At 41.3% G+C, this 25,749-nt stretch overlaps 1 protein-coding gene across 9 annotated transcripts in view; it reads right to left on the bottom strand.

The window, feature by feature from the left end:
* The window catches only part of BMPR1B (bone morphogenetic protein receptor type 1B), a 338,903-nt gene that overhangs the window by 96,297 nt on the left and 216,857 nt on the right, over window positions 1-25,749 (bottom strand). The gene's annotated exons all lie outside the window — the stretch shown is intronic.

A 25,749-nucleotide genomic window follows, 5' to 3' on the forward strand; every position in this document is an offset into this window, starting at 1 on the left:
ATTCCATAAAGGAAACCACAAAACTGAACTTACAACTTCTGAACAGAGTGGATTACAACAGACGCTACTGGAGGTCGCTGATTCATAGGGTCACCATAAGTCGCAATCGACTTGAAGGCACATAACACACAGCTTCTTAATATTCTTCACTTGAGTATTTTAATATATTCGTATTTCCTAAATGCACTTATATTCTAAACAGTAGCATCTCTAGGACTTTCAAAATTATTCCACTCAGTATATAACATTTTAAAATAAATTACATATGTTATCAATCTGACTAGGGCAGTAGCTCTTCTACTACTCAAAATAATCCTCTACTCACAGTGGGTCACAAACCAAGATCAAGGTACATGTAATTTGCATTCATTAAGTGACACTCCTATCACTTTCACTCATAATTGCCTTGTCCAAGTATATGGCACATTGTACTTCTGTACCATTCAACAACTAAACAAACATTGTAGATTTTTGACTCCCCAGTGTTGGGCAAGAATGCAAATAGAGATTATCTCCCTATTATTCTAAGCAGAATAAGAGAATTCCTCTTTGATTCAGATATACTGTCTGCAAAGATCACATACCCAAGGGCTAAAGTAAATGCAGGCATGTAGGCTGAATAAGAAGTCTAATACTGTCAAGCACACTTGATTGGTCCAATACACCCAGGACAGCAACCAAAATAACCACTAGTTCAGGAAAGCAGCAGCAAATCATTTGTTACCAATTAAATGTGCAAATTATCTGTAGAGCAGCAAATTCCCATCCTAGCCAGCTGGCTCAGTAAGGAATGGTATCTGAGAATCCAAGACTTCAGAAAGAAAGGAGCAATTCCTCACTTAAGAAAAGTGTTTTGACTCCTTATTTATTTACTACATTTTTATTTCCCCTTTAGGATGCAAACATTAACATGGTGAGGGGTTTGAGAGTGGCGAAGAAGCTGAGAGCAATGCTGTCAGGAGTCAAGACCAAGAGGCTTTCTCTTACCATGAAAACCCTATGAATAGACTATCCAAAATGCAACATGAGATAGTGTGGTAGATGAGACCCCCAGGTCAGATGGAACTCAGCGAGCTACTGGGGAAGAACAATGGACATATACGAGTAGCACTGTAACTAATGATGCCACTGGCCTCAATGGATGACTGCCGAAACCCTTAAAATGGTTAAAGAGAGAAGGAAAGAACCCTAAATGCAACTATACAGTGACTAGTACGTAGGGACAAAGAGAACTATCACAATAGTTATTGTATAGAAATAAAAGAGGACAACAAAAAGGGTAGAACTAGAGCCCTATTCTAAAAGATCAGAAAGGGAAGAGGTACCAGAGTTCATATCGCAAACATACACTGGATAATGGAACAGACCAAGGAATTTCAGAAAAAAATCACCCTGTCCTTTATAGATTACAGCAAAGCATTTGATTGTGTAGATCACCAAAAATATGGAATGCTTTGGGGACTTCCGGGAAGGGTGACTTAGCCTGTGCCTGCTTTTGAGACGGGCTCCTGCCTCAAAAGAAGCTTATTCAGATATATCAGTCAGTTTTTTCTTTTTTTTTTTGACTGATTAAACTTCTCCCGGGTAGGGAGAAACGAAGAGATTAACCTCAAAGCCTATTTTTGTTGGGACGACCAGATCTCATTAATTTATGGGACGAGGTCCAGCCGACGAAGGTGGGACGGATTTTCAACAGCAAGCTCTATCTGTTAAAGCGAACGTTCATCTTATCTTCTAAGAGAGAACGCACTAACAGGCAAGCACCCTTCTTTCTATATTTTTCTTTTACTTGACTTAAATTGTTGCTGTTTAAAAGAGATTTGCCAGATTGATCGGTTTTTGACATCTCACTGGGGAGCCGTAACTTCTCTCTGCTACGCACTAATTAATAGCTTATCTCTGTTTTTGTTGCAAAAAGCTGTCCTGGATTTGCATTCTAAAGATACACACAGAAGAGGGATTTCTATTCCAGATTTTTATTTTGAAAAATATTATACTGTTTTGAGACTACTCTCTTTTTGGTCTATTTTATTTTGACGAATCTGTTTCTTGACGATTGCCATTAATTGCTTCGATCCTGGGAACTGCATTTTGTTTACTTAACTATTGGAGAGATAAGGCTGTCTGCTCTGTTTATACTGTGATGTCACCAAGTTTGGAGTATTAACCCAATTGTTGCTGAAATAAGAAGTGGTTTTCCTATATTTTTCTTTTAAAATGGCAATTAAGAAAGTGGCTGAGAATCTGGAAATAACTATGTTTCAGAGAATAATGAATGAGATTGAGATAACGAAAATTGAATTGAGTAAAATGAAGCAGGAGATTAAAGATATAAGGGTCCCTGTGAGAGAGGTGACCCTGGAAGGGGTCCCTGTGAGAGAGGAGACCCCGGAGATTGGAATAGGGGTCCCTGTGAGAGAGGAGACCCTGGAGACTGGAATAGGGGTCCCTGTGAGAGAGGAGATCCCGGAGATTGGAACAAACGTGGAACAGGAACAAGATTTGGAGTCTATGGACTTTAGAAATAAAATCTATTGTTTGGAACTCAATGTTATCTCTGAAGAAATTAATGAAGATTCTAGAGATAAAGTTATCAATGGCATGGATTATCTTCTGGACTGGAATGATGTGATGGAGCCCAATATAGAGAAAATCTATGGAATTAACTGCAGCCATGTGACAATGGAAAAACTTTTAAGAGATGACCCAGTGTATTTTGAAAAAAAGAACAGAGATATGATTTTACAGCAGTATTTCAGCAACTTATTCAGAATGGATGGCAAGAAAATATTTGGGATAGAGGTAATTCCCATCAGACTCTTATTATATGACTATGGCTTTGACAGCAAGATTATTATGGAATACTGATAATGGAAGATTGGATATTGAAATTACTGGACTTAACAAGACTACTGAAGATGGAAGATGGAAAATGGAACTAATAGAGATAATAGAACAATGGCTACTGAAATTACTGAACCTAACAGATTCTGATGTGATGGATTAATTGAAATGTTTATTTTGACTATGGTTATGACAATAAGATTATCATAATTAGTAATGAGATGGATTAATCGATATGCTTATCTAGAAAAAAAAAATTGATAGATATATTTCTTAAAGAATTGAAACCTCTCTTTGACTTTTTGTGGAAAGAATAAAGTAATGTTTATGAGATTTGATGATTAAGTAAGATAACTACTGGAGGAAAGTGATTTTATAATATGACTTAAGAGACAGGATTGCTATATATTATAGACTTATAACTGATTTGATCTTTGACAAATGGGAAGTCAATATTTTACTCTTTATTTTTTATTTTTGTTTTTTTTTTTTTTTCTTCTTTTCTTTTTTTTTTTTTTGTTTAACTATTTTTGATTTTGTTTTTTGTCTTTGAATGTTTTATGATTTTGTCTTGTATGTTTTATGAAAATCTGAATAAAAATTATTGAAAAAAAAAATATGGAATGCTTTAATAGAAATGGGGGTGCCACAGCACATCTGATCTGATGCAGAACCTATACTCTGGACAAGAGGTTACTGTAAGGACAGAATATGGAGAAACCAACTGGTTCCTCATCAGAACAGGGGTGAGACAGGGGTTTATTTTATCATCCTATTTGTTTAATCTATATGCAGAACATATCATACGGAAAGTGAGATTGGACCAAGATGAAAGAGGTATGAAAATTGGAGGGAGAAATATTAATAATTTAAGATATGCAGATGATACCATACTACAAGCAGAAACCAGTAATGATTTGAAACGAATGCGGAGAAAAGTTACAGAGGAAAGCACAAAAGCAGGACTACAGCTGAATGTCAAGAGGACTCAAGGAATGACAACAGAAGAGTTATGTAACTTTAACGTTGACAATGAGGGCATTGAACTTGTCAAGGATTATCAATACCTTGGCACAGTCATTAACCAAAAGGGAGACAATAGTCAAGAAATCATAAGAACGCTAGGACTGGCGAGGACAGCTATGAGAGAACTAGAAAAGGTCCTCAAATGCAAAGATGTATCACTGAACACCTAAATCAGTATCATTCAGACCATGGTATTCCGAATCTGTATATAAGGATGTGAAGGTTGGACAGTGAAAAAAGTGGATAAGAGAAAAATCAACTCATTTGAAATGTGGTGTTGGAGGAGAGCTTTGCAGATACCGTGGACCATGAAAAAGACAAATAATTGGGTGTACTGGTTTCTGCTAGTAGTATGGTATCATCTGCATATCTTAAATTATTGATATTTCTCCCTCCAATTTTCACACCTCCTTCACCTTGGTCCAATCCCACTTTCCATATATGTTCTGCGTATAGGTTAAACAAATAGGATAAAATACACCCCTGTCTCACACCCTTTCCAATTGGGAACCAATCGGTTTCTCCATATTCTGTCCTTAGACACATAATGAGAACGAAGGATTCATTAGAAAAGACAATAATGCTGGGAAAAACAGAAGGGAGTAGAAAAAGAGGAAGACCAAACAAGAGATAGATTGATTCCATAAAGGAAGCCACAGACCTGAACTTACAAGATCTGAACAGAGTGGTTTATGCAGACGCTACTGGAGGTTGCTGATTCATAGGGTCGCCATAAGTTGTAATCGACTTGAAGGCACATAACACACAAACATTTTTATTCTTCCAAGGAGCTCAGCAGCAACAAAATTGGTTTCCCACTAACAACTAGCCAGGTGGGATTTAAATATAATTCTCTTAGCTAGCCAGAGAAGTGCTGGCTGGCTCAAAATTATACAACAGAACTGGTTCAAATATAATATCCATGCCTTGAGCTGATGCGCTTCTCCACATGTGCTCAGACTCTCAGTGCAGAGTTCTCATCCAATCAGATAGTCAACTATGGTTTACTGAGAACTTGGAACAAAGGTAGAAACCCTGGAAGTGTGAGGGAATTAAGGCAAGGGAGAGCACAGGCATGAGGTGTTGAGGCAGGCTGCATTCAGACGGCAGTTTATTCCATTTTCCCAATGTTTCTTCACCTGATAATTTCTGCACTCTAGTTGATCTTTCACATAATGTAAAAGCCACTTCTGGAAATCCAGGAGAATATAATGGAAGTTTAGCACTCATTTCCGTTGTAATTGCTTCCAGGGGGAAAAATCTATTTGCAATCCCATTAACCCAGACAATTGTGGGAGTAAAGTGACAAAATCTGGGGTGCTATATTGGCATCCAGTACTTTCCCACTATTTTCATGGGAGAATCGTGGAGGAACAGGCGCACATGTATGGAAATTGTGGGGGAGTAGCAACATGTACAATGACGTTGTCATACCATGCCCACTGGTATGAATGAAATTTAGCATGATGTGTCAGGTATATTGGTCAAAAAGCCACAGTTTCATAATGCAACAGGTACAGCAGTGTGAATGGAATATTAGAAATTAGGACAGAAATACTCCCATTATAATCAGTACAACTAGCACAATAAGCCCCATGTCTGAATGCAGGCTGTGATTTAGTTTCATTTCAGTTTTTAAAAAATTAATGTGAGTTTATTGCGGATATTGGATTGAATCCAGTATTTCACATATGGACTGGATCTTTCCCTTCTCTTTCTCCCCACCCCTACTGCCCCCATAATCCTTGAAAATCCTGTCCAGGTACCAGCAGATTTTATAATCTGTGTTATCCAGGCCTGATATGTGAGGGGGAAGCCACCAAGAATTAAATGGAATACTCTTGTGCTTCGCTGTGTAAGTTTCCTCTGCCTGATTTTGGGCAATTCATCCCTGCCCCATGCAGCACCATGTGATACAGACCATAATGTTTTGTAGGTCCCTCTGACCACTAGGAGAGGCTTTCCAGGAGATATACAGGCCAGTAGGGGAATATCTGCCTTCCACTCATCACAACACTGGATGCAACTCTTTGTTTTTAAACTTGTTCCTAGTCCTTTGGGAATCTTTGATTAATAAGGGAGGAAGAAACATTTTAAATAAAGAAATAAGCTAAGAGGAATCTCATTCAACTCAGGCCTGTCCAGTCCACATTCACCACTGTATCACTATATCAGCTGGCTTTGCAAAATCATTTGTCATAAAATCACACACACAAAAAATTACTTAAGCAGCCAAAGATAGCCTGCAACACTAAGGAAGTCAGGAGCTGTACACAAATCACAATGAAATATAGCAAATCTATACGAAAAGAGATAAAATAGAAGCTGTGCCAGCCAATATTCCTTAAGATTTTTGGTTATAATAATTTCTTTTAAAGTTTCAGTACCAAGCATTTGAAGTTAAAGAAAATACTGTATCCAGAAACACTGTGTGATAAACATACAGCTTGCTTTGCAAAGAAATACAGCTGAATGGCTTGGGCCTTCTCCAAGGCTAATTTATTGCATGTCTAAATATAAAGTAGGTTCCCTTGACAGAGGACTGTGTAATGTCTACTAGACAAAAACCAGCACACACTGTTAGCTAGACAGACAGGGCGATGGACAGAAATGACTTATTCAGTGCCCTACTGGCTGGCTGCCATTCTGCAAATGGTACAATTATGAAATATTTGAGAACATGACTTCTCATAAGATTAAATCTGGAGTTGTTTGTGATAAATATACAATATTGACAATAACTCAGCTTGGATACCAAGACCATAGCCATGAGATGTTAAATTGCACATCTTTTGCAAGCACAAAAAGGTACAACTCATAATGCATAACTTAGCCAGGGATCTCTAACCTCTTGGGGCCTAGGGGCACACTGGGCACCACATAACACCAATTTCACAGAGGAAAACAAGCAGAACACCTACAGACACCCCAAAACAAACAGAGACAAAAAAACCCAAACTTCCCCCCAAAAAAACCCTCTCAATTAAACAAATAAAAAATTGAGAGTGGCCAGGGATCTTGGAAGGTGCCTAAGGATGTGATGGTGACAATGGGGGCATGTTGGGGACCCCAGGCTTAGGCTGCGTCTTATCCTCCAAAACCAGCAAATGGTTTAAGAGAAAATTAAATTCCTGAAATATTGGACGCAGGCTGCAATCTTTCAATTGGCTGTGCATGGACATCATACTGAACTATAGCTGACTCGCTTCAAACAAACCTGTCATTAACATTAACCAAACTTTGCTGATTTAGGTGACACAACAAGCTGTGGTTAAGCAATAGCAGACACAAAAGATTCTGAACTCCTCCCCACAGCTGTGCCAGAGAAGGAGAGGAGGAGTGTGCAAACCCAAGACTTACTGTAGATTATTTCAGCTTGCTGATGTCATATGAAACAATGGTCAAGTATGATGTCTGAATGCATCCATTGCCTTTCCCTATTGTTGATGATATAGACACTGATACTGAGTTCTATCCAACAAAATCATTTCATTAATGCAAGGACTACCACCTGTGTAAGAGGACTTTCTCACCCTGGGCACACCCCACACCTTCCCCAAATTTGTTCTGGGAGTTTCCCCAACCCTCCAGAGCAGATGCAGGGGGGCTTGAGGTTCATAGGGAGAGGAAGTCCCATTGCGCAGTCATACATGCTTGCATTAATAATAATAATAATAATAATAATAATAATAATAATAATTACATTTGTATACCACCCCATAGCCGAAGCATTCTGGGCAGTTTACAACAATTAAAACATTAAAAATATATATACAAATATACAAATTGAAAACACATTTTTTTAAAAATAATTTTAAAACACATGCTAAAATGCCTGGGAGAAGAGGAAAGTCTTGACCTGGCGCTGAAAAGATAACAGTGTTGGTGCCAGGCGCACCTCATCAAGGAAATCATTCCATAATTTGGGGGCCACCACTGAGAAGGCCCACTCCCTTGTTGCCAAACTCCCAGCTTCCCTCCAAGCAGGCACCCAGAGGAGGGCCTTCTATGTTGAGCGTAGTGTACGGGTGGGTTCATGTCGGGAGAGGCATTCCATCAGGTATTGTGGTCCTAAGCCATGTAAGGCTTTATAGGTTAAAACCAGCACTTTGAATTGAGCTCGGAAACATACAGGCAGCCAATGCAAGAGGGCCAGAATCGGTTTTATATGTTTGAACCGTCTGGTTCCTGTTACCAATCTGGCCGCTGCATTTTGCACAAGCTGCAGCTTCCGAACCGTCTTCAAAGGCAGTCCCACGTAGAGCGCATTGCACTAATGGAACAATTTTGTTGGATACAACCTTACATGAATGAAGAATACTAACAAAGTATTGCAACTGAAAACAGCCATATGGCAAGAGTTTTGCCTAGGACTATATAGACTGGGGCTGAATGCAGAACAATATGCTGAAAACAATTAACAAAACAAAAGCTCATGCAAAATCTTTCTGAATATATCTGAATCAAGGTGTAAATTCGTTAGCATCAGGAATATTACTACAGGATAGGATGTCAGATTATAAAACAAAGCCCTTCAGATCAATAGTGGAATTTATGAAGATTGCCATGTTATTCAACTGATGATTGCAGTCATCACATGATAGCTTGCTGATTTAAAGCTTTCATCACAGGGCAATTCACAACATATTGCTATGATCTTGTATAAGCAGAGACCATGCCAAGATGGCAAATAATGTTAAGACACAGACCTGTATTTTGTTCAGATCCATTCAGATGAATGGATAGATACAGAAGTAGAGCTGTTGCATTACAAGTAGACCTATAAGCCCCATCCCAGCAATGACAGAGAGTGGCTACTCAAATTTCAATCTCTTTTCTTTTTATGGTGGGCTTTTCTACTCTGAGAAATCAAAATTGCTTTTTTTTAATGTGTGGGATGGGAGCACAACAGAAACAAATACAATGCATTTTGAGCATTGCTGAAATGCTTTGAATATATTTATTTATTATTTAATTTATATCCCACCCTTCCTCCCAGCAGGAGCCCAGGGCGGATCATTTAATTTAATTGTAACATGTGTCTAAAAAGTTTCAGTGACAATAATCCTAAAGTGTAAACTCCTAGAGATTTTTCCTTGGTGTTTTCAAAGAGGACACTGCATTCAACATTATTCTTTGGAAGGAGAATACAGGTGTTTGAAACAAACAACCAGTCTAAACTTAGCACTGTAACGCTGATGGTTTTTGAAATCAGTTCTAGAGGCAATTCTGAGAAAAGGCTTCAGCTTTGTTTATATCTTTTAATCCACATTCTCCACTCCATCCCAAGCTGCTGACAGGAAGAGTCCATGTTTTGCTTAACCTCAAATTACTCCCACAGAAACAGTGAAAAGAAAATATGAAAAATACAGGAGGTGGCAAGATGAGGGTGGTTTTTCCTTTTTATATAAGATTAACAACACTGTGCAGATAAGAAGTGCAGTTTCATCCCTACTTCATTACTATTCATCTTCCTCCACAGAAAAAAAACTTTCCCACTTCTGAGCCATATATCAAAGCCAACAGCTCTTATATAATAGAAGTAAACATTGCACTTTTATGGGAAATGCATTCAACTAACAGCCTGTTCCTTCACAGGACCTATTTGTATATGTTCAAAACCCCATATACAGAATCACAGGAAGAGGGATAACCACTATGTTGTAGGAATAATTCCACAAGCCTCTTATAAGCTATTACTCTGAAACAAAAGTGAAAATCTTGACATAAGACAGCTTAAGAATTTTTCTTATTAGTTTATGAAACAGCTGCAGCACTGGGGGACTCGAGACCTGTCCTGGGAGCGAGTATCTGAGCATTTGGGTGCTTGCTTGCTCACTCCTCTGGGTTGCTGTCCCTTGAGACAACTGAAGTCCCTGGTAAGTGCTGCAAGGACTATGACCCCCTGCCCGGCCCTGACTCCAGACAGAGGGTGCAGTCTATCTTGCAGCCTCTTGCATCAGCTTCTGGCTGGGTCAGGGAGCATAAAAGCTTAGCTGTCCTTAGGGAGTCCTGAGGGCGAAGGTGCTACCCCTTTCTATTTTTTTTTTAACCAATCTAGAGGAGCTTGGTAGTGGGAAGGGTGTATGGCACATGTGTAGTTCCTGCGCAGGGTGAGAGCCTGTCCAGTGAACTGAACAATAGGAGAAAGTCGCCAGATGTCTTCAGAGTGACAGTCTGCAACTGGTAAAAGGCTGGCCCTCCTTGGGTGTGAGACGGGTAGATGTTCCCTGTGTGAAAGATATTGAGTGGGTCTGACTGTTCCCAATTCTCTAAGAGGCCTACTTGGATAGCTGGTTCAGGTAGGTTTTGTTGGTTGGCTCTTGTTGGGTCCGTATCGTGTTTAGGAGGAGACTTAGCAAGGAAGAACATGGGTGATGCCACCCCAATCTCACTAATCATGGGTAGAGGGAGGTATAGCCATGGGGAGGTGGTGAACTACCGTAGAAGACGAGGGCAAGGCTATCTACACCTTGTTCCTTGCTCCCACTCCTATCATGGATGGGTTCCTTGTTGTTCATCTCCTGTGCTCACTGGCCTGTGTGTGCTGTTGTTTAATGCCAGATTGGTACACAATAAGACCACACTCATCCATGATTTGATCATGAATAAAGGTGGCGATTTGGTGCGCATTACCGAAACCTGGTCCAACTTTGACCTGATCCAACTTTGCCCACCTGGATACTCAGTGCAACACCAGCACAGGCTGCAGGGATGGGGGGGGGAGGGAGGAGGAGTTGCTGTGGTCTACAGCACTTCCATCTCCGTCATCAGGAAACCACTCTGTCTTGGAGCTAGCTGTGAGGGCCTGCACCTAGTGTCGGGCCAAAGAGACAGTAAACTAGGGTTGCTGCTGGTGTACTGTCCACCCTGCTACCTGGCAGCTTCTCTGACTGAGCTGGCGGAGGCCGTCTCGGCTGTGGTGTTCGAGGAGCCAAGAATGATAGTCCTGGGTGATTTCAATGTCCATGCTGAGACTGCCTCTAGTGTTCCAGCTCAGGACTTCATGGCCTCCATGACGACCATGGGGCTGTCTCAAGTTGTCACTGGTCTGCCACATAGGGTAGGGCACACCCACAACATGGTTTTTGCTCCAGGTGGAGGAAGGGGTGGTCTGGAGATAGGGGGTGGATGTTACCCTATTGTCATGGTAAGACGACTTCCTGGTAAGGTTCAGACTTATGGCTCCAATCCACCCTTACAGGGGTGGTGAACAAATTAAGATGGCAGCCCCCAGAGACGAATGGAATCCACAGGATTTGTGAATGCCCTGGGGAAGTTCCCAGTATATAGAGCAGGTGATCCTGTTGAAGCCCTTGTCATGTTGTGGAACAGCGAGGCACATTGGGCTCTTGATACAGTTGCCCCCGAGTACCCTCTCCAGCACTGTGGAGGCCAGTTTACACCTTGGTACACCAGTGAGCTAAGGGCAATGAAACAGGCTGGACGACAGCTAGAGCACAAGTGGTGAAAGATCTGCTGCGAGGCTGATAGGGCATGAGTAAAACATCATAGCCATGCCTATTGTGTGGCAGTGAGGGTGGCAAAGAAGGCCAACTTCTCTGCCACCATCGCATCCTCAAGTAGCTGCCCAGTGGAGCTTTTCCATATTGCCAGGAGTCTGTTGACATCAGCTTCAGGAAATAGAGTTTTAGACCCTTCAGAGGCCCACTGTGAATTGTTTGCAAGGCACTTTGAGGGTAAAGTTGCTCTCCTCATAGCAATCCTGATGCCACATCCACATCTACTATAGTCCCAAGTGAGGTGTTCAGTACAGTGTCTGCTGCAACTTCTTAGGAACGGTTTATTAATGCCGCCTGATGATGTGGACAACATGCTTGTGATGATACAGTCAGCAACGTGTCCCCTCAAACCTTGCCCTTCTTGGTTTAATAAAGCTTCTAAGATTTAATCAGGAAACACGCATGCAATTTTCCAGCTTTTCTCTACAATTATGAAGACACAATGTGTAAAAATATGCCTTAATCCTCAGGATATTAAACTGTTAGGTATAAATCAGATGGAATCATATCTCCATGTCTTAGAGACATGCAAATTATAGGTCCCATCTGCACTATACGTTTAAAGCAGTATTATATCACTTTAAACAGTCATGGCTTCCCCCAAAGAATCCTGGGGACTGTAATTTGTTAAGGGCACTGAGAGTTGTTAGGAAACTCCTAATCCCCTCACAGAGCTATAGTTCTAAGAGTTCCCTGGGAAGAAGGACTGACTATTAAAGCAGTCTGGGAACTGTAGTTCCGTTAGAGGAATAGGGGTCTCCTAGCAAATCTCAGCACCCTTCTTCACAGTTCCCAGGATTCTTTGGGGGAAGCCATGACTGTTTAAAGTGGTATGATACTACTTTAAACGCATATTGCAAATGGGGCTATAACCAGTCCCAAATATAGAATACAGCCTGGTGATATAACGCTGGCTGTACTGCCTGAGGGCTTTCAATTCTATTAATTGAGATTGCAGTGAGAGGATTCCCCACCCCCACTCCACCTACTCTGTTGTATTCGTTTAATGAGGTCTCCCACTGGTGGCAGTACATTTGAAACCACAGAGACAGATTTTAGACACACACACACAGACACACACACCCCAACCAATCTTGAAGGCTGACAAGTCAGAAGTGAAAGGCAAATCTTGTCATTTCCACTAATAGCCTTGTAAAGACAAACCGCTGGACCATTTGCACCACATCTTTAATTAGCTCCTTAAACCCTTTCAAGTATTGAACACCAGACTTTAAAAGCTCAACCACAGAACTAGAGTGCACATGCATCCAAACCCATGGCTAAGATGTACACTCACACTACTAGTAAATGCACAGCTTGGAAATCATTGTACGAGCTCCGTGGTAGCAATCAGCTTGCTAAAACAATTTCTCCAGTGTTCACAAACAGATTTTATTTGGGGCGGGGGAGGAATAGCAGTGCTCATATGAAACCTAAGCAGGCCATTGTGGGCGATCCACATACCAAATTACCAAAGAGCGCAGGGGGAGGGGAGAACACATTAATAAAACACTGAAAATAATCAATGCTGCAGTTAAAAGAGTTTAATCTAAATAATATCTGATTAGGCAGAAATGGATTCCGCTAACAAAGGGAAAGAAAACACTTGCTTGGGTTTTATATTCTAGAAGGGGAGATCTGTATGCAAGTTAATTTTATACATTGCAATGCTCTAAGGAAAAAATCCTTCTTCTACTAATATGATGTTTAAAACAGTTGAAATGGTGAACTGTTGTGATTCTGGACAACTTGCTTGCTACCCCCCCGCACAACCCCAACCCCCCAAATATATGCATGGCCATAGTTTCTGAAAGCTGTTCAAGGCAGACTGCTACATGGACAAAGCTGTTAGGAATGCACAGACTAGGCTGTTTAAATGCCAACTGGGTATGTTCCTATTGGGAAATTATGTGACAAAGAGGAATACAGGAAGCTGCATTATACTGAATCAAACCACTGTCCACCCTGACCGGCAGCTGCTCTCCAGGGGTTCAGGCAGAAGTCTCTCCCAGCCCTACCAGAAGATACTGGGGACTGAACTTGGAACCTTCTGCATGCAAAGCAGATGCTCTACCACTGAGCTATGGACCTTTCCCAAAGATTTGAAGCAGCTACTCAGGAATGAATCCTTAAAAGATTTGAGCATAGGCAAAATGATGAGAATACCTTGTTAAACCCAAGCAGGCCAACTAGGTCTGGATGCAGTAATGAGGGGGCAGTAGAGGAACAGCACTATCCTCCCAGAGGCAGCAGTGCTGCTGCTTGCTAAAATGGGGATGAGATGGGGCAAGGCAAGGCTTGAGAGCCTTCTATTGGTGGTGGCCCTGCAGGGTTGCACACACACCTGCAGGACTACCAACCACCACCACCACCTAGAGCTCCCCTGATTTCCCCACTATCTCTTCCCTCCCCCTCCCCTTACCATCCTTCCAGCATCAACAGTGGCATCTTTCCAGCGGCAACAGCACTGCCGCTCCACCTCCGGTACTGCTACTGGGGTCTGGTCAGTGCCTGGATGGGATTCTGCCTAGAACATTCTGTATGCCACTCTGAGTTCCATGGAAAAAATATAAATATAATAAATATAATAATAATAAATAAATAATAAATAATTAAATAGATAATACATAAATATAATCAATTTGTTGCCTCTATTGGCCACACAAAGAAGGTTAAACCCAGTCTTGGTTACACTAGTCAAACAGCTGCCACCAGCTGTATTCGGACTTCTTTCTACCTCACTTCACAGAAGAACTGTTGTAAAGCCACCAAAACAACCACCAGTTGTTGGAAAGAAATAGACTTTTGCTTAGAGTAACGCTTTGCAAATGAAACCCAGCCAATTAGGCAAAATATCAGTTGGATCCACAGTGCATGGCTTTGATGGGCTAAATTAAGCAGAAGAAAGAGGGGACATAGTAATGAAAATTAAATTTGCTAGGAGGATGCCTTTAAGGGGGAAAAAGACACTTTTTTCTACTCAAACAGGTCAGATTATAATGGAGAGTTTCACATGTGTTTTCTGATTGCTTTAGTTTCATGTAACCGGCTTAAAGATTCCAGAAGTCGTAGTTACTGATACTAATCACTATTAGTGTTATAAACTATACCCACTATTAATTTATTGTTCAACAATACAGCATCTCAGAATCCAGCCTAATGCAGAAAATAATGGGATAATGGGATGCATAAATTAATGCTTAAACAGGATTTTGCAAGCTAAGTTGCCAAAGCATCTTTACCCCTTCTGGAGATCACCCCTTCCCCTCTGTCCATGAAGGCAAGCACAGAGACCTCTAGAGATCTCTTCAACCAAGAAGATGCTAGGCTCAGAACCAGGCATAAACTCTGGGGACCAAAAATATCCACCTCAAAGAAGCAGCAGGAATTGAAAATCACTGAAGCTTTCTCCAGCTTGGATTAAAATCTAAGCAGAAAAAGAATTCCTGCTTTATATCGCCTGCATCCATCCAGCCCCCACTCCTTGAAATAACAACTTCACCTCTCCTCTCCAGGGGACCTCTCCTGGCTAGAAGTAGTTGTGAATGGAAGCCAGTTGTCACAGATTCCTATGTATCAGAAAATCATAGAATAGTAGAGTTGGAAGGGACCTATAAGGCCATCAAGTCCAACCCTCTGCTCAACGCAGGAATCCAGATTAAAGCATGCCCGACTGGTGGCTGTCCAGCTGCCTCTTAAATGCCTCCAGTGTTGGAAAGCCCCTTACATCCCTAGGTTATTGGTTCCACTGTTGTACTGCTCTAACAGTTAGGAAGTTTTCCCTGATGTTCATTTGAAATCTGGGTTCCTGTAACTTGAGCCCATTACTGAACTCTGTTTGTCTTTGAAAGACTGCTTCAACCACAGTGGGAAAGAAACCAACCTCCCCGTCAAACTGTACTCTTGTCCCAAGGGTTCTCTATGGGGGGAGGGGATTCCCCACTACCAGACTCAGTTTAAATAAAGTGCAGTGGTCATCACAGCTTTCTTCAGACAGTTCTAATATGCGTAGGGAGACTTCATGGATACAAGAGGCTCTCCACTGTAGATATTCACTTTCCACCTCATGAAAAGCAATGAAAACAGGTATAGAAGGGAGAGGCAGAACTAGCACACTCATCAAGTCTGCCCCCCCCCGACAACCCATATCAAATATGTTATAACTAACCCACATACAGTAATACCTGAAGAGGGCTCACATGATGGGCCTTTTGATGCTTGCTCTGCCTTTGCTAAACACCAGCCACAGGGGTTCGGATCCCAATAGGGACTATAGAATGGTGGGGTCTAAATAAGCCCACCATGCCACAGTCCTGCTCCAGATCAGGAGCCCCAGAGGCTGTGATTTAGTAAAGAAAAAGGTAGCACACAAGGGGATGCTCCTGGTGGAGCCTACAGTGAAGCTGAAAACCTACCTGTCCCCCCATTAGAGGTAAAGTCTACACCAAGGCAAGCAGTGTTGCATATATATCTATGTTGACTGACTGATGAATTAATAAACAGAAGCTCCGTTCAAAGTTAGAATAACATATTTGGCCTTTTCTAGATGGTGTTCCATGCCCCCTAAAGCAGGTGTGGGGAACCTTTGGCCCTCCAGAGGTTATTGAAGTACACTTCTCATTATCCCTAGCCATTGCCAATGCATGCTGCGGCTGAAAGGAGTTGTAGTTCCAACAACCTCTGGAAGGCCAAAGATTCCCCACCCTGGTCCTAAAGGGCTAGGTTTGCAGCTTTGATGCTGCTACTAGATCTGGCCTTACCTTTGGAGGCTCAAGTTGCTTCTGTGGCATAAACTATTTTTCTTCTGGTACAGCTGGTGCATAAGTTACCACCCCTCCTAGATAGAGGTAGACTTGACCTCTGCTATTCACACTCTGGTAACATCTTGTTTGTGCATAGTACATGGGGCTGCATTTAAAACCTTCTTGGAAAATTCAATTAGTTCAAAATACAGCTGCTACATTACTGACTGGCAGCAGCTGAACAGATCACATATTCCTAGTTTGTGGTTGTACATTTCTGAACACAATTCAAAGTTCTGGTTTTGATATCTTTAAAGTCCTAGAAGGAGGCTGCTTAAGGACTGTTTCCTTTTACATTAATCTGACTGACCATCAGGGTCTGCTTCAGAAGCCTTTCTCTGGGTTCTCAGTCTTCAGAAATTAGGTGGGTGGCTCAGAACTGCCTGGTACTGAGCATGATGAGTTTTTCATGCCCAGTGAAAACCTTTTTATTTGCTCAAGGCTTTTGGATCTTTTCACTGCAGTTATTTTCTTCGGAGACTCTCAATGGGCTGATGCTTTTATCTTTCACACTTTTTATACATTTTATGGATTTTATTTGTTTTGTATTTTAAACGATTAGCAGCTCCAGAGTTTTTAGGACCAAAGGCTGGGATATTAAATTCCTGTGTTAAAGAACAAATAAATATACTGGAGTATGCACAAGAGTGGCACTACCTCGTATTTTGAAACTGAATTGTAGCACACTTGACAAAAAGAATAGCCAAGAGAAATAAATTAGCTAGTGTTTGAACCAATACAGAAGATTGGGCTATGGATGAGAGCAGGTTGTCCTATATAGGTAAGGCAAAATAGATTATACACAAGTACAGGACCACTCTATAACCTTTTGCTTTGTGCCATAAAGGGAAGCCTACAAGACACCTGCAAAAGGATAGCTAGGAATTAAATTCAGGAAAAGATAATGAGTTGATAGAACGTTAATTATAGCAGCATAACCTTGGAGCAAGCCCTTTGTGCTCTATACCTCCTCTTCTGGGAATTGTCTCCATCAGCTGAGATATGCAAAACATATTGCAGCTTCAGCTTCTAAACATTTTCCCCAAGGGGCATACAGTAACTTCCAACTACAGGAAGGAGTTATCGCTGTGTTAGCTGGGGGGGGGGGAGAGGTTTCCTTCATAGAGTCGCCATAAGTCGTAATCGACTTGAAGGCACATAACAAAGATAAGTACTTGGGGTTTCAGTGTAATTTACATTCATTACAAGTGACACATCAACACCTAACCAGCATCACAGAAAACAACATCTTTATTGAACTTTTTCTGAATTGCCATTGGAAAAAGACTTTCCAAATAATGTAGCTAGAGACATACTTCTAATAAAGTGTATAAATTAAAATATATCATTTTAATGTAGTCACTTAATACAATCCATACAAACTGATTAAATAAATACGTAGAGAAAAAAATGTTACATTTTGCTGAGCAGTTAAAATGCAGCAATTTGCAATTATTAGATTGTAAATATGCAGCTTAATTTTTTGTACAGTTACTATTTTTTTAGGTGCTTGATAAATAATAAATCTGATTCTTAACAAATATGGACAACTTCATTTTAAGGCTAAAAATCAGGGTGAAGGCACACATATTACTAGTTTGGAACATGTCTTTGGAATATACACTTTTTTCACAACAAAAGTGGGAGGGAGAGAGGGATGAAAAAGGATGCCAAGTTTGTGTCACTTGTCCCTCAGGTAAATCACAAAAGAGATAAAATTTCAAGCATCTGTAATGCTCACCACAAGCTGTATTTATAACTGGAAAATAACAGGAATGCCATGGAATAGGTATAGTGCAAAACCTTGGGGCTGCAGTCTTCAAGTCAATAACTGCAATCCCATTGTCTTTTCAGGGGACTGCTACATTAGAAGAGACTGCTGGATCATGCCAATGGTCCAGGTAGTCCAGCATCCTGTTCTCTTTGTGGCCAACCAGATGCCTGCGGGAAGCCCCCAAGCAGGACCTGAATACAAAAGCATTCTCTCCTTCTGCATTTTGCAGCAACTGGTATTCACAAGCATACTGCCTTCAACCATGAAGATAGAACATAACCATCACGGCCAGTAGCCTTTGATAGCCTTACTCTCCATGTTTTTGTCTAATCTTCTTTTAAAGTAATCCAAATTGGTGGCCATCACTGCTTCCTGTGGGAACAAATTCCAGTTTAACACAAGCTGTGTGATGAAGTACTTTCTTTTGTCTGCCCTGAATCTTGTCCTGAATCACCGTGCCTATCACGGTATTAAAAGCACACACATATCTGGTTCACACATCACAGTAAGCTAAACTATAGCTTGCTGGGACCACATGCATGTGTGGGCAATGTATTTCTCCGAACCCTGGGGCTCCCCCAAGCATGCTGAAAACTTACTTCTCTCTTGTATCTTAGTGGCCATTTTGGCCACAATCCTTATGGCATTCAACCCCGTAAAAATTGTTATTAGAAAAAGCAATACTCTGGACCACAGTGATGCCACTGCAAAATAGAGCCTATTGCATAATTTCTAGCTACGTGCTTGCTGGCATCCTCAAAAATTCTAGAAAGATTTGTGAAGGACGAACTCATAGAACCTTTTTGCCTAACCTATACCAAACATAATGGTGTTATAATTTCTCATGCTGTACCTATTAGCCTTTTGTTAAGTAATGCCAAATGAGATTTTATTTGATTTTTTGCTGATTGTTATGGAGGCTGCAGATCACTATAATTCACTTTGCTTACATATGTAGAGACTTCAGACCACTATAATTCATTTTAGATTTATCTTTGTTGAAATGAATTTTGTTATTTACAGTTCAAAGCTCTGGGTATATTCAAAGCTAGTCCTACTCAGAATAGTCCCATTGAAGTTAATGGACATTACTAACAGGTTCACTAATTTCAATGGATCTATTCTGAGTTGGACTTAGTTGAATACAACCCTCTAATTTATGAGTACACAATTTAATCCTGTCCTATGGTTGCAGTTCCTCCCATTTGAAATCATTTATGAATCAGAATTCATTTGTTTATTTATTAAATGTATATCCTGTCCTTCCTCCCAGAAGGAGCCCAGGTAGCATACCCAGGTAGCTCATTGTTACTCATACCTGTCCAACATGATCAGTTATTCCCTTGCCCCCTGACTTTTAATCAAGGAAATGTAGCAGGGAAGAGAGTTCATACCACCATAGGTCTGAGCCAATTCCCCACTCCATTTCCTAGAGCTGCTTTCAAAAGAAAGTAAGAGAGCCAGAAGAGGCAATCACAGACTTTATAGCATCTCAGTTACTATGGACCTTGAACTGTGTATGTACCAGATTTCAACTTTCTACCTGGTTTGAGAGGACCTAAACCAGGGGTAGCCAATGTAGTTCCCTCCAGATGTTGACTCCAACTCCCATCAGCCGCAGCCAGCATTGCCAATGGCAAGGGATGATGTGAGTTGTAGTCTAAAACATCTAGAGAGCATCATAGTGGCTACCCCTGGTCTAAAGCATTTCAGAGGAGGGAATTGTCTGGTTTGGACACTGGAATATTGTGTACAGTTCTGGTCGCCTCACATCAAAAAAGTTAAGAGAGTTGGAAAAGGTTCAGAAAAGGGGAACCAGAATGATCAAGTGGATGGAGCAACTCCACTATGAGGAAAGGTGGCAGCATTTGAGGCTTTTTAGTTTAGAGAAAAAGTGAGTCAGAGGCAACATGCTTGAAGTGTATAAAATTGTGCATGGCATGGACAAAGTGGATATAGAAAAGTTTTTTTCCCTATCTTATGTTAGAACTCATGGACATTCAATGAAGCTGTTGGAAGAATCAGGACAGACAAAATACCTCTTTATGCAGTGCATAGTTAAACTATGGAATTCACGAGAGGCAGCGATGGCCAACAACTTGGATGGCTTTAAAAGACAATTAGACAAATTCATGGAGGATAAGGCTATCAATGGCTACTAGTCATGATGGCTGTGCTCTGCCACCATAGTCAGAGGCATTATGCTTCTGAAAGCAGTTGCTAGAAGCCGCACGGGAGGAGAATGCTCTTGCACTCAGGTCCTGCTTTTAGGCTTCCCGTGGATATTTGGCTGGCCACTGTGAGAACAGGATGCTGGACTAGATGGGCCACTGGCCTCATCCAGCAGGCTCTTCATATGCTCTTAGCACACTAAGCTTTCAGTCCTGGCTTAATAAGAAAATACACCCAAGCTTCATGCAGCCTCTTTCCTGTTGCTTTGCTCTTCCCTTTATATGAGTGGTAAAACCACAATCTGTAATTATAGGATAAACTTTGTCCAAATATTGTGGTTAAGGAAAAGAGACCTTAACCATGATCCCGGCCCCATCTACATGATACATTTAAAGCAGTTTCATACTACTTTACAGTCATGGCTTCCCCCAAAGCATTCTGTGAGCTGTAGCTTGTTGAAGGTGCTGAGTTGTTAGGAGACCCCTGTTCATCTGAGAGAGCTACAATTCCCAGAGTTCCTTGGGAAGAGAGATTTATTGTTAAATCACACTGGGAATTGTATCTCTGTGAGGGGAACAGGAGTCTCTGAACACCTCTCAATACCCTTAACGAACTACAGTTCCCAGGATTCTCTGGGAGAAACCATGACAATTTAAACTGATATGATGATGCTTAAAATGTATAGCGCAGGTGGGGCCTCAGCAAACCTTGGCTTAGCTGCTGTGCCACACTATGTAAGAACAACCAGGAAGGAGCAAAGCAGTTAGCTCTTTGGGAGCCAGCACATTCATGAGGTCTCAGTAAGCAATAGTTTGTCTTACCATTACATGTGGCCTGGAAACCTATGTCCTCACTGTGGGAGGCTGTGTGGATCCAGAATTGGCCTCCACACTCCCTTACGGACCCACTGTTAAAGACCTTATATTAGAAGACAATCTTACTCGGCCACGAGTGATTGCCAATGAATGAATGAATAGTTTCATCCTTCTACCCCATGATTTCCTGCTGTAGAAGGGACACCTCTTCTTTTAATCTGAAAATGCCTTGGGGAATATTTTTAGTCTCTCATTTTGTTTTCTTTTTTGAGTGAAGCAAGTGAAAATATCTTAGCCTGTGCATGCACCAAATTTCAGGCTTCTATGTCACCAGGAAATGCCCTAACAAATTTGATAACCCCCTCTGCAAAGGAAAAAAACAAGTGGGAAAGATGTGTATGGTGGATGGACATAGATGTCTATTGTATGTTAGACAGAATTATTTCTACTTCAGATTTGATTTTGTATTCCTTTATATTTATTTTACTTTTACTCATATTTCCCACTTGGAATATCCTAATAAGACAACAAAATTCCATTTCTTTGGGTAGAGAGATCGTCAGTGTTTGTGTTTCAGCTGTCCACTGCAGGTTTCCTGCATAAATCTCTCCACGCCCTTACAGATGTTCATATCTTAGTACAGATCTGTTTCCCTTGAGGGTCAGCCAAACCATTAAGAATCCATGTTTTAAGGTGGGAGGAGCTGCTTAGCATCAGGCAGTGGAATATAATCTATATATTCAAAATTTGTTTAAAGCTTCTTTAATTTTTCCAAAGCCACTCCTCAACTTCCTCAGTAACATCAGAACATTTTCTTCCTAATAGGTCCTCTGAGATTAAAAAGGAGCACCTGTGCTTGTTCCATAAACTTTTCACACAGAATACGATCTATGCTTACTTTGAAAGAAGTTATGCAGTGAAGCTTACTTCCTGGAAAATGCTCTAGGACGTAAAAGGAACAAAACAAAGCAAAAACACTGAAAATTTAACATCTCTCAAACTAGCATCACATCCTTCAGAAGGGGCAACTGCAGACATATTTCCCAAATTACAGAAGCCCATGAAGGGGATTTGGGACACAATCCTACATTCAGTATCTGTTTGCAATAGGATTTGGTGAAAGCCAGTGCCATGCCAGCAGAATGCCAGACACACTGCTGCTACAAAATAAAATACATCAGCAGAACACTATGCTGGAGGAGCCTTTCCACCAGCAAAGATACACTAGCAGAATGGCTGAAATAGAGGGGAGTCATGTGTATGATAGGGGTGGCACAGGAGAGGCAAAATCCGATAACACCTTTAATCCACAACCACAGATTAGCATTAGTGAGCCTTGGTCTCTATGTCCCTTCACCCCCTCTCTTCCTCCAGCATGGCTGCAAGGAGATCAGAAGTTTCTACTGCTGTTTTAGATTATCCACAGTTTAGTGAGTCATCTCAACCGTAACCTGTGGTAAACGTAAGTACAGTTAGTTGAAGCAATTCGGATTAATAAACTATGGTTTATTTCAACAAACTATAGTGAACATTAACCACAGTTGTCTGAATTTTGGTAACATAACAAGCTACAGTTAATCTTAAACGGAAGAGGAAGCCTCTGAGCACCTCTAGCTGGCTGTGCCAGAGGAGGAGGGTGTGATTCAAAGGCTTACTGAGGCTCCTTCTTGTAACCATGGTTTAGAATGGGGTGGGCAACTTTTTTTCTGAAGAGTTGTATTTCTTTTTCCCCTTAGGTGTAACCTGTCAGGGGGCACATGGCAGCACTGAGCAGAGCCAGAGACAAAAATGCTCTGGATTAACTAATCTAGGATAAAGAAAGAATTAGATTAGAATTCCCAATCCTATGGCAGCATACTCAAAACTAAGCCCCACTGAGACTGATGGGGTTACCCTCAAATGTGTATACAGAGGATTTTTAAAAATAGAGTTATTTTCATGGAAAGCAAGTGAAAGTAACAGACTTTAGTATAAAGGTACACACATATATGACAGAAGCTTACCAATTTGTTCTCAAACATATGGCAGAAAACTCTTTTCCCCAAGCCATACAATCCTGATTTTTTTTAAAAAAATCATTCATCAATTTATTTTTATCAAATAAAATACTGCTCCTTCCAGTCGTGACACTGTATACCATGGATGGGAAACCTGCTCCCAGGGCAAAATGTGGCCCTTCAGGCCTCTTTATTTGGCCCTCAGCACTTTTCTTGGGCTATACCCTCCCACTGCCACCCTCTTTAAGTGCTTTTGCCTGGCTAGAACATGTCATTCAACTGTGATAATGCCTCTTGATTGTCTGGAAAGAAGAGGGAGAGGGAGAGGGAAGAAAATTCTTACTATTTGCATGGCTGGAATGTAACCCACTGTACATAAGGGTTGTATGCATTGCTCTGCCCACTTTTGCAACTGGCCCCACTAAGGATGGGGGAGAATATTCGCTAAATTGGATTTATTAAAATCCACATTGTTTTCGGACTGGCATTGATTTCTTGTGGCGGGTAGCGGCTGTCAGCAGAGAAATCCATTCCGAATTTTATGTTATTGTCTTTTTAATCAGCTTTCCTCTTAAGTTGATGCATTCTTAACTTAACTCAGTGGAACAAGTGCCTACAGCATAAGCATTTTCATTAGCATTTTTGCTGGCAACTATGTTATTGTTTTGCTGGAGGGAAAACCCGCAAATTGGCAACTACGCAAACAATCGGGAACAAAAAATGGCGGATCGGTATTGAAAGCCAGACTGTCAGAATTAAAATGGATAGGAACCAGCTACCAACCCCCATCCCTAGGCCCCTCCCAACACTGGTATGCAGCCCTCAGAAGGTTGCCCATGAGGGAATGCACCATTGGGCTGACAATGGTCCTTCTCCCCTGCTATATAGGAACAGGAGGAAAATGCTTCTAAAAGCCAGTAAAAAAGAGGAGAAAAGGAACAGGAAAGACATAACTCTAATGGGATGGGAGAAGGTAACAGCTTCATGTCTACTGGCAACCACATAAAATGAGGTTGGGGGCCACTGGTTGCCCACCTGTGGTTTAGCATTACCTGTGAATGCAGACATTTTGTGAGCTTTCACCTACATTCTCAAGAGGTATAGTCCAGATACCAGTTTACTATGTTATCTGACGATTATGAGAGGTAAGCCACAATAAGGCACACTTAACTCAATGATCTTAGCAGACTTGCATGTGTTTAAGAGTGGTCTAGATTTTTAAATCTAGGACCTTTAAAATAAAAAAAAAGATTACCAACATCATCTTCAACATCATTTGAAACAACAAGAAATGTCAGGTTAAGTTACCCATATATCTTGTTCTAGTTAATCAGCTAACTTTGAGTCACCTGACCTAAAATAGTTCACAAAAACCTAACAGTATAACAACTACCATTCTGTCACAAATATCCCCTTTTCAGCAAGATACTCAGGAGGGTTGTGGTGATGCAGTTGCAGACATTCTTGGGGAAAACAGATACAGCAGGGCCCCACTTTTCAGTGTTCCGCTAATAGGGCGGTTTTCAATTACAGTGGACCCCCACTCATAAGGCGCTTGTTCCGCTTTTTCAGCATGACACGCTCCAAGAAGGGCACCAGGTGCCATTTTATTGTCAGTGTTCCACTTTTTGGCAATTTTCGCTTTTCGGCGGGGGTCTGGAACCTAACCCACTGTATGAGTGGGGCCCTACTGTATCTAGATTCATTCCCATCTGGATTCAGACCTGGGTTTCGGACTTGCTTGGCCTTGGTTACCCTGATGGATTAACTTTATTGGGAGAGAGACAGGGGAAGTGAGACCCTGCTGCTGCTCTCAGTCTCTCATCGTCTTTTGATACTTTTGATTGATCATGGTATCCTTCCAGACCATCTATGGGAAATGGGTATCAGGGCATTGTTCTGCAGACAATCCTAGAAGATAGCACAGGAAGAGTGTTTCTGGCTTTTGAGCTATGGGGTGCCACAGGGCACTATATGGTCTCCAATGCTGCCACAGGGCACTATATGGTCTCCAATGCTACCTGACATCTATATGTTGTAATTGGAAGTAGTCATTAGAGATTTGGAGCAAGGTGTCATCAATACGGTGATGATACCCAAGTATATTTCTCTGTAGTATCTGAACCAGGAATAGCTAAGCAGGTCCTGAACCAGTGTCTGGATGCAGTGCTTGGCTGGATGAGGACTAATAAACTGAATTTGAATCCTGACAAGACAGAGGCTGTGTAGCTGGATGGTTCCCAGGTTCGGGAAGTTTGTAAACTGGCTGCCCTGGATGACATCACAGTCTTCCTGAAGGACTAGGTGCATCATCCAGAGGCGCAGGTGTCCTCAGTGGAAGGCTGCAGCTACTGCAGAACATTACTTGTGGGGGCAAACTACCAGCAGCATATAACACCTTGTTTTCAGGATTTGCACTGGCTGCTAATTTTTTACCAGACCAAGTTTAAGATTACACATAAGACCCTACACAGCTCAGGACCAGGTTGCTTGAGAAGCTGCCTTATCCCTTATATTACCAGTAGGTCACTCTGTTGTGTAGGAGAATTTCTTTTTAAAATCCCAAAAGTATCAGAAGCGACAGTAACTCATAGTAGGGCTTTCAGTGTGGCTGCCCCTACTTTGTGGAACAGCACCCCTGTTAAAATATAAGAAGCACTCACTATCTGTAGTTTCCAGAAACAACTGAAGACATTTTTGTTTTGACAAGCTTTCCAAATGGATGAAAAGAGTCTCTGCCTTAGGTGCTCATTTTGTATTGTTTTTAAACCAGTCATTAGATTTTTATTGTATTGC

This window comes from Rhineura floridana, chromosome 9 (assembly GCF_030035675.1).
Source record: "Rhineura floridana isolate rRhiFlo1 chromosome 9, rRhiFlo1.hap2, whole genome shotgun sequence".
NCBI lineage: Eukaryota > Metazoa > Chordata > Lepidosauria > Squamata > Rhineuridae > Rhineura > Rhineura floridana.